Source organism: Lissotriton helveticus, chromosome 4_1 (genome assembly GCF_964261635.1).
Source record: "Lissotriton helveticus chromosome 4_1, aLisHel1.1, whole genome shotgun sequence".
NCBI lineage: Eukaryota > Metazoa > Chordata > Amphibia > Caudata > Salamandridae > Lissotriton > Lissotriton helveticus.
Genome location: NC_136063.1, coordinates 974,801,993 through 974,812,013, shown reverse-complemented (window position 1 = coordinate 974,812,013; position 10,021 = coordinate 974,801,993). Strand labels below are relative to the sequence as shown.

Below are 10,021 nucleotides of genomic sequence, written 5' to 3'. Positions count from 1 at the left end.
CCTGGCCGCTGAAATACAACGAGTGCCCCAAGATCGCCTTGACCAAGGTTTTCCGATCCGAACAAGAATACTAATACCTCAATCAAAAGAGTCCACGTTTACCGACTATTTATACCTTGCCAAAAATTCCCAAGGACATGACCAATCCTCCAGGACGCCCTGTAGTTTCCGGGTGTGGTTCAATACTTGAACCCCTCTGTCGCTATATAGATTTCTTCTTAAAACCAAACGCCGAGAGCACAGAAACCTACCTTCGGGATACAACCCACACTATTAACATCATAGATGGACATCCCTTCAACCCCGAGGAACAACTATACTTTCATTCTAAATAACGTAAATCTGTTCCGGTCCAACATTGAGCTATGGATGCGTTATATTGATGATATTCTTTTAATTTGGCCCGGTAGCGAACCACAACTGACAGCGTTCCATACATGGCTTAACATGAGATCTCGTGAAATCCAATTCACAGTCGAATCAAATACTAAAAAGATCAACTTTCTCGATCTATCGATTGTCTCAGAGGGTGCCGCTCTACACACCTCTTTGTACAGGAAACCAGCGAACGAAACTCACTAGTACAATACTCGAGCCATCACCCCAGAGAATTGAGGGACAATTTGCCATTTGGGCAGTTTTCACGCATCCGGCGTAACTGCTCCCATAAGGAAGACTATATGAAGGAGTCTGAGAACCTAACGCCTCATTCAGCGTGGCTAACCAAAAAGGCTAGTGAAAAGAGCAAGAAAACGGGCGTGGTTCATCCCCAAGTGAATCCCTTCTACAACCCAAGGAACGTATGAACCATGAGGAGCAGCATTTGATTTGTGTAACCAATGTTTCAACTAAGAGTAATGACATAAAAAAAAACATAAACAAACACTGGAATTTGATTTCTGACGATTTGGGCAGTAACATGCCACCCATGCATTCCTTCAAAAAGGCCAAGAACATCCGTGACCACGTGGTTCGATCATTCTTGGATCCACCAACAGCAACTACAATACTTTCACTTTGGAACCTTCCTCCTGTCCTCGGCCATCATAAATGTGGCAACTGCAAAGCCTGCGCAAACAGCATCCAAACCAAAGAGTTCCAGTTCAGACACCACAAAGTCCCACTCAAATCTCATACAAACTGCAACACATCTGATGTCATATACTGCATTATCTGTCCATGTGATTTTTTCTATGTTGATCAAACCCAACAGAAGATAAAAATGAGGATTCTACAGCACTATAGTCGCATTAGATGTGAAGTAGTGGGTGCACATATCGTGGAACATTTCATGGAAGTTGGACACCCCCCGGAGTGTTTTAAATGGATTGTCCTTGAACATGTGTAACTTGGCCCGAGGGGCAGCAACATTGGCCCACTACTCAAAATTCGAGAACTTTTTGACTCGGTCCGCAGTGGGTTAAATGAGTCAGACAGCAGCTACGCACAACTTGCAATACTATAATTCCATGTCTTTTCTTACTATGGCAATGCCAGGCACTTACATGTCTATACCTTTATGTTTGAAAGGTACACAAGCCAGAGTTTGGCCTTGTTTCTCCTCTTTTCTTTTGCCTCATTTCCACTCTGAATCATTACTAGAGCGCCTTTTACCACCTTGTGTGGCAGGTAAGCCCGCCCTAACAATGTATGATTATGTGTATAAACATGTGCTTGACACTTCAGCGCTGCAACCACCCTGTGTATTACAAAAGACAGTGGACCCTAGTATTTGAGAAATCAGGGTAAAAATGAACATATGCTAAATAGCCAATATGTACTTTGTCCAGCCGGACAGGAGTTTATTTTGGGGGGTTGCAAACAATAACAATGAATCAGAAGTAATGTCAAGGGGGCACAGCCTGTGACCCACAGGGAACAAGACAAAACAACAATTTTCATGCAAGTGCGAACAAGGCGGTCTGTGTACTAGTGTTCAGTGTACAGACTTGATTGCTTTAAGGTACCATTGTACAGAGCATTGAGAGCATTATAGGAACATATGGTACTAGTGTGTCAACGTTTCGATGCCAGAACTCAGATATATGGCATCATCTTCAGGAAAAATGTATAAACCATGTTTGTCTTGAAAAATATGTTCAGTTGCCTTTCATACTACAATCATTCACCAAAAAAATAGGAGCATTCTGACAAAAATGGAAGGAAAGGGGAAAAAAGGAGAGAGACAATGTGATTACATTTGCTAGGCATGTGGTGAGAGTTACCACTGTTGGTGACAAAAAGACAATTATTGTGGTCATATCGATTAGATCATCATTTAGACATCATAATAGCTGTAATATTCTAGACACAGTGAATAAAAGGAGCATGCCATGCCAAATGGTGCACACATAAGTGACATGGTAATTCTAGGTTAGATAGGGAAAAGCTTATTACAGCGCAGTGAATAACTGGTGTGGCTGCCGTGGTCGTGCCTAACTCAGAAATTAAAGGTTTCTTCGTGACGATAAAATTCTACCGCAGTAAACGTCTGCTATGATAATTTCAGTTTACTCAGTACCTATGCCTGGCAAAACATTTTTGAAAATTCGTAACCGTGTTTGATGGCACACTGGGCAACCGTAAACTCAGTGACTTACGATAACATACATAAGAAATCGGCGCAGTGTCTACTAAATGAAGGATGGCATAAATTAAAGAGACGGCCCAGTATCTAGACCATTGCATTTGTTACTCATTCTAAAGGGAGTGACATAGTTAAAAAGGCGACGCAGTGTGTGAAGATGGTTGCATTAGTTAATGGGGTGAGACGTGGCGGGTATAGCATGGAGAGCGGCGGAATTGCCTGTGACAAAATGAGGTGCAGACTAGTCAGAAGAGAACTAATGTTCAGTGACTTTCCAATTGACTGTGACATACAATTTAGCGTATGTTCATATTTACCCTGATTTCTCAAATACTAGGGTCCACTGTCTTTTGTAATAGTCTAATGCCCAAGGTCCCTAGTGTATTATCTTCGGGTTCCCTTGTTTCTCAAAATAGTATGTAGCGCAATCGCACGATTGCAAGGGATTGTGAATCCTCACGCCTTTCTCAAGTGGGTCCTCCTGCCTCCCCCTCTCACCTCTCCTTTCACATTTCTCCTAATCTCTCAATCACTGCTAGGCACGTCTGACCACCCACCACTTTACTCCATTGATTACATTAAAAAGATTCTAGAAGGTACATCACTTCTATCAGACTCCACAGAAACTCCGAATGAACCCAGTACCTCCCTAGGCGAGGAACTGGAAAAAAACAAGAAAAAAGAAACAAGATTGACACTAATGATTAAACTCCTGACAGATTATCTTAAAGCTAACACAATTCAAGTGGGACTGCAAGTTCGTAACATCCTTGGGGTCTAAACCGATAACCCCAAATATCTTACTGGCTTCAGCTACATCAGTACCACATGTTCCTGGAACTAGATGGTGCTTGGGATTGATATAGTGACTGAAGAACTACAAAAAGTAATTATAGAAATTCGCGAGCTTGAAAAACAAATCAAAGATAAAAACACTAACACCGAGGCCAAAACACTCCTTGACCAAATACAATAAAACATAGAAGATTTTCACAAGTTTGAACAAAATAAAAAAACAATCAAAGTCAAAAAGGATATCAAAAGTTTCTCCCAAGAGAGAACATATCCATACTTAAACAAGGACTACTACACTAATCGTTCCTATAGTGGCCCGCAGAATCAAAGACCCTGGGGTAGATTCAATCGACGTCAAAACCTTGTGGGCTTCTCTAATAGCTCAGTGGACTCATCGGAACACTCTGATCAAAGTGAAAGCCCAGGCCCCTCTAATAGGATTTTTTTAGGCAGGGGCAGAGGCCAACCGGACCCCTAGGAGGTGGGAGGGGGAAACAACCGCAAAGATGGCCCAACCCTCCGGGGAACGTTTCACTCGCAGAGAACACTTTCGGTGGTAACTCCTAGTGTTGACCCTGCCAACCTCTGTGATAACACACGGCAAGAAAATGCACTACTACCCATTTTTAACCTCACCCAACACGAACTTTCAAGTGGGGAATTGTCATTACTCAATAAAGGGCTCTCCTTTGTCCCTACCATCCGCCCAAACTATCTGGATGCACAAACTGAATTGCTGAGATTCTTCAGAAAGGTGCAGCTACATAGCTATTTCCTTCTGAATCCCTCACCCATTAAGCACTCTAACACCCCTTTCAAACCTCCTTCCATGTCTCTTCCACAGGGGGAATGATCCCACCTGAAATTCCAACCTTCGAGAAACTTGTTCTAAATGATCTCACAGCCATGGAGAATCAGAAAATATTTATACCCTACAACATCTCCATTACTGAAAAGAATGCCTTAACATCACTTAAAAACAACTCATCCCTTGTCATAAAACCGGCCGACAAAGGTGGTGGAATTGTGATTCAAGGAATAGATAATTACCGAAATGAAATCCTCCGACAGCTCAGTAACACTGACCATTATTGTAAACTTCCTTGCAATCCCACAAGAGAAATACAAAAATTGATCTTAGACGCCATCAATGATGCGCTCGAATCGGGGTACCTATCCAAAAAAGAACATGAATTCCTCAATACTAAGGCACCCAGAATACCAGTGATCTATTGCTTACAAAAGATCCACAAAAATTCTGAAACTCCCCAAGGTCGTCTGATTTTCTCGGGGTGCGGCTCCATACTAGAGCCCCTTGGACATTACATTGATTTCTTTATCAAAGAATTTGTTCCTGAAACCCGGTGCTTCATAAAAGACAGCATGTTCATGATAAACATGATAGAAGAACATCCCTTTGATCCCACATCCAGCACTATGTGCACGCTGGATATGGAATCACTTTCCACTAATATTCCACAACTAGAGTCATTACGTGTAATTGAGAGCGTCCTGAACACACAACCACGCCAACACAACGTCCCCACTTTGTTCATCCTTCAACTCCTGGAAATCTGCCTGACCAAAAATGTCTTCTTATTTGAGAACCAATTTTTTGGCCAGGTACGTGGGACATCCATTGGAGCTATTTTTGCTCCGAACTTAGCTATCCTTTACATGGATAAAATTGAAACCTGCATTATCCTCAATACCTCCAATCCTTTCCACAGTGGTATAGCCCTGTGGAAACGATATATTGATGACATCTACATGTTATGGACAGACTCTGCCGACTCCCTTACTCACTTACTGCACTGGCTCAATAACAATAGCAGGGAGCTCAAATATACCCTATCTATGAGTAAAGAGTCCATCCCCTTTCTTGATCTTGAAATTAAACACATTGATGGTCGTCTGACTACCAGTCTCCACAGAAAGCCTACAGAACGTAACACCCTGCTCAACTACAGCAGTCACCACCCTCGTGCCTTCAGAGGCTCCCTCCCATTCTCGCAGTTTCTCCGAAACTGCAATTTCAAGGAAGATTACTTTGCTGAAGCCAAGACACTCAGCAAATAATTCCACAACCGAGGCTACCCTCGAAAATTAGTACGCCGTTCACTTAGACGACGTGGTACTGCCCCCGTGAGGTTCTTTTGGAGCCCAAACATAAGAAACATCAAGACAGACTCATATGTGTAACAACCGTTTTCCCTTGTATCTAACGCCATAAGGAAGAGTATACTAAAACATTGGCCAGTACTCAATACAGGTGATCTAAACATAGAATGTCCCATGTTTGCTTTTAAAAGAGCAAAAACCATCAAAGATCACCTAGTAAGGGCAGCACTGCCTCAACCCGCAGCTAAAGTTACACTCAATGACGCGTGGGGCCTCCCCGCTCTTACTGGCCATGTGAAGTGTGGTGATTGTATAGCATGTGACTCAACAATTGAAGGGAAAACATTTTCATTCGGGACAATTAAGTTTGAGAGAAAACACCTCACCAATTGTAATTCATCGAATGTTGTGTATGCCATCTTTTGCCCATGCATGAAAATCTATGTAGGCCAAACCACCCAAAAAGTCAAGCTTCGCATCGGACAGCACAGAAGTAGGATAAGACGCAACACTGCAAACGCTCCTCTAGTTGAGTATTCAAGGACTTGGGACACAATGGGAAAGAATTCACATGGACAATTATCACTGTGTTCAAACCCCCACCACGAGGAGTGGATGTGTCTCAACTACTGAACAAAGAGGAATTGAATTGGATTTTGCAGACCAACAGTATCCGCAAGGAACTGAACAGCCTTGAAGACTGGACATCCCTCCTATAACTGAACACTTCTCCAATTCTCTGATCCATGCCACGTTTTATTTTTAGTGCTTGTTATCTCTATCTTTTCCAAAATGTTTTTCCTATTATGAAACATCACTATAATATATGTATATATGTACATAGGCAACTAGATGTTCAATGCACATCACTGTCTGTCACCACTCTCTTCCGACACTACACTTGTGTTAATTTCTGCACTCCCCAATTCAACTTGCCCCTCTGTTGTTTGCGCTAATACTACACCGTTCTGTACACTATCAGTACCTGCACTCCACTCCAAGATGGCCACAATAATCGGGGGGAAGTACCTCTTCCGACACCACTTCTGTGGTTACCCTCGCACTCCCTTTTCAAATTGCTCCACTGTGGCTTGCGTTAATATCAATTGTTTGTATTATACTCGGCAAGTAAGTACCTACTTGCTCTCCACCACACTGCCCCTTCTATACTCTATCAGTACCAGTGCTCCACTCCAAGATGGCTGCCACAACCAGGGTGGAAGTACCTCTTCCATTTCTCCCATCGCCGCTCCCACGTAACAGGTTCAAATCCTTTTTAGCCTGTTGGCCCCATTAGTATGGCAGCGATTCCGGCATTACACGCCAGACCAAGCGATCGTGCTTCCGGCTGTTTTCTAGTAAGTAGATCACCGACCCCACCTCCCTCGCCTCCCTCACCACCCCCATGATCAAGAACTATATTCCAGCTTGATCTCCCCTTCCTTTCTTTCCCTAGCGGGCCGCGATTTCGACGGCATCGTTACTTGAAGCGGTAATGATGCAGACCTGATATCACAGGGTAAACAGATCTTTTGTTTTCTAGCTATATGCCACCTTTTCTGCAACCACCTTGATCTAACAATCCCTCCCTATCCCCCTAGGTCTGCTTCCCGACAAATATATGAACACCAGACTGGATCCCAGGTCCCCTAAACACCGCGCTTCTGTAGATATCGCGCCTTCTGTAGACACTGCGCCGGTTCCTCTTGTATGTCACAGTCAATTGGAAAGTCACAGAACATTAGTTCTCTTCTGACCAGTCTGCACCTCATTTTGTCACAGGCAATTCCGCAGCTCTCCATGCTATACCCGCCACGTCTCACCCTATTAACTAATGCAACCATCTTCACACACTGCGTCGCTTTTTTAACTATGTCACTCCCTTTAGAATGAGTAACAAGTGCAACTCTCCAGATACTGCGCCGTCTCTTTAATTTACAATTTCAAAAAGGGGGGTGGTGATGGACAGAGTATCTGAGTTAATCAGAACACTCCTACCCAGACAACAGATCAGGGCTTGATCCATCACCGTTTTTTAGCTCACTGCACCATCCCAGTTCAGAACCTGGCTGCATGCAAATTAGTCTGTCCCTGGCCCAGTGCATCATGGGAACAGGGCAGACCACACTACCAAGCCGATTCTTTACTGGAAAGGAAACAAGCTTCCGGGGACCGGTTTCTGGCATTACAGCCGTCTTCGGCCCGGCTTGCTTGAATCCTGATGGTGCAGTGAGCAAGGGACTCACATCTGAGCATACCCTTCCACACTTATGGTGGCCAAAATAATTTCAAAAAGGGGGGTGGTCTCTTTAATTTACGTCATCCCTCATTTAGTAGACACTGCGCCGATTTCTTATGTATGTTATCGTAAGTCACTGAGTTCACGGTTGCCCAGTGTGCCATCAAACACGGTTACGAATGTTCAAAAATGTGATGCCAGGCGTAGTTACTGAGTAAACTGAAATTATTATAGCAGCCGTTTACTGCGCTGGAATTTTATCTTCACAAAGAAACCTTTAATTTCTGAGTTAGGCACGACCACGGCAGCCACACCAGTTATTCACTGCGCCGAAATAAGCTTTTCCCTATCTAACCTAGAATGACCATGTTACTTATGTGTGCACCATTTGGCATGGCATGCTCCTTTTATTCACTGTGTCTAGAATATTACAGCTATTATGATGTCTAAATGATAATCTAATCGATATGACCACAATAATTGCCTTTTTGTCACCAACAGTGGTAACTCTCACCACATGCCTAGCAAATGTAATCACATTGTTCTCTCCTTTTTTCCCCTTTCCTTCCATTTTTGTCAAAATGCTCTTAATCTTTTTGTTGAATGATTTTAGTATGAAACGCAACTGTACATATTTTTCAAGACAAACATGGTTTATAAATTTGCCCTGAAGATGATGCCATGTATCTGAGTTCTGGCATCGAAACGTCGACACACTAGTACCATATGTTCCTATAATGCTCTCAATGCTCTGTACAATGGTACCTTAAAGCAATCAAGTCTGTACACTGAATACTAGTACACAGACCGCCTTGTTCGCTCTTGCCTGAAAATTGTTGTTTTGTCTTGTTCCCTGTGGGTCACAGGCTGTGCCACCTTGACATTACTTCTGTTTCATTGTTATTGTTTGCAACCCCCCAAAATAAACTCCTGTCCGGCTGGACAAAGTACATATTGGCTATTTAGCGTATGTTCATGTTTACCCTGATTTCTCAAAAACTAGGGTCCACTGTCTTTTGTAATAGTCTAACGCCCAAGGTCCCTAGTGTATTACCTTCGGGTTCCCTTGTTTCTCAAAATAGCAACCACCCTGTGTGGCAGGTTCGCGTGATATTGAGTCAATTTAGTGAAATTATATGTATATAATATTTGTTTTTTCTAAGTCTGTAACTTGCCATTTTGAGCAATATCTCGGTGCCTGTACCACAATGCATGGCAGGTCCGCACCTCAAGCAATACCGGACCCTTGTTGAGTTCCTTCGGATCTTTGACCACCCACATGGGCGTTTCTACTGATCCACCTATCCTAGTAAGCATGAACTAGCCCTGTTGAATTATACGCCTTTTTTCCCAATAAATACATGAGTTTCTCGTCCCTTTTCGCTCGGTGGCTGATAATCCATTTTTGGATAACCAACTTGTACTGCCATTTTTGTGACCCGGCTCCTGAGTCTTTCCATTATTTCATCCATGACGTCATACGTTCCCTCGCAGCACGTATTTAACTCTTTGACAATTTCACTTTTCGGTGCCACTCATCGAGGCAACTTCAGGAGCCGTCAGACCGTTTCTCTGATACAATCAGCAATCTTGCCAGGTAACCTTGTGGCCCCTTACACTGTGACAATCCCCTTTTGCTGTAAGATAGGTTCTTCCTTTGGATGTGACCCCTTGTTTATTTTTCAGTCCCCGGCGGCAACATTATTTGACAAACCCGAGGTCACGCTACGGTGTATCGTCCAACCCGGCACTCCCGGGTGACATCTGCTCTTTCGCCAGGTAACCACGCTACCCGCAATCCCCTGAACTAGCCCATTAAAGTTAGTGGTTTTAACTTACACAGATCCCATATTTACATTTCAGCTACCAGCGGCATAACCAGCCCGTGGCCCACTTTTGAGGTGTTTTTCCGGGGCCTCATTTATTAGGAGGTACACTTACCATTTTTCAATTAATTAATTTTTAATTAGGTGTTTATGCAAAGGGTCATGTAGACAACGATTTTTAATTCTGTCCGCTGTCACCGATAACAAGGACCTTTATTATTACCCGCAGACGACAGCGCCCTTCCATGAGCCTACATTATTACCCAAGATCCTGAAATGTTGGTTGTTTGAAGTTCAATTACAAGCAGTGAGTTTTTGTCCTACAAATTTTGCTCTGCTAGGAACACCGTAATTAAATCTGTTTGCAATATTATTTTATTCCATGGTTTCAAATTTAATGACATTATCACTTTTGTTATATCAGTATGTTCCTGCACTTATTCGATGCGCCCG

The 10,021-nt window shown here is 43.1% G+C and overlaps 1 long non-coding RNA gene across 1 annotated transcript in view; it reads left to right on the top strand.

The window, feature by feature from the left end:
• Positions 1 to 9,274: 9,274 nt before the first annotated feature.
• Positions 9,275 to 10,021, top strand: part of LOC144827392 (uncharacterized) — an 86,721-nt gene continuing 85,974 nt past the window's right edge. The window contains exons 1-4 of the long non-coding RNA XR_013610167.1: positions 9,275 to 9,339; positions 9,429 to 9,521; positions 9,606 to 9,673; positions 9,798 to 9,875. This is a non-coding gene — a long non-coding RNA (uncharacterized LOC144827392). The remainder of the gene's footprint in view (positions 9,340 to 9,428; positions 9,522 to 9,605; positions 9,674 to 9,797; positions 9,876 to 10,021) is intronic.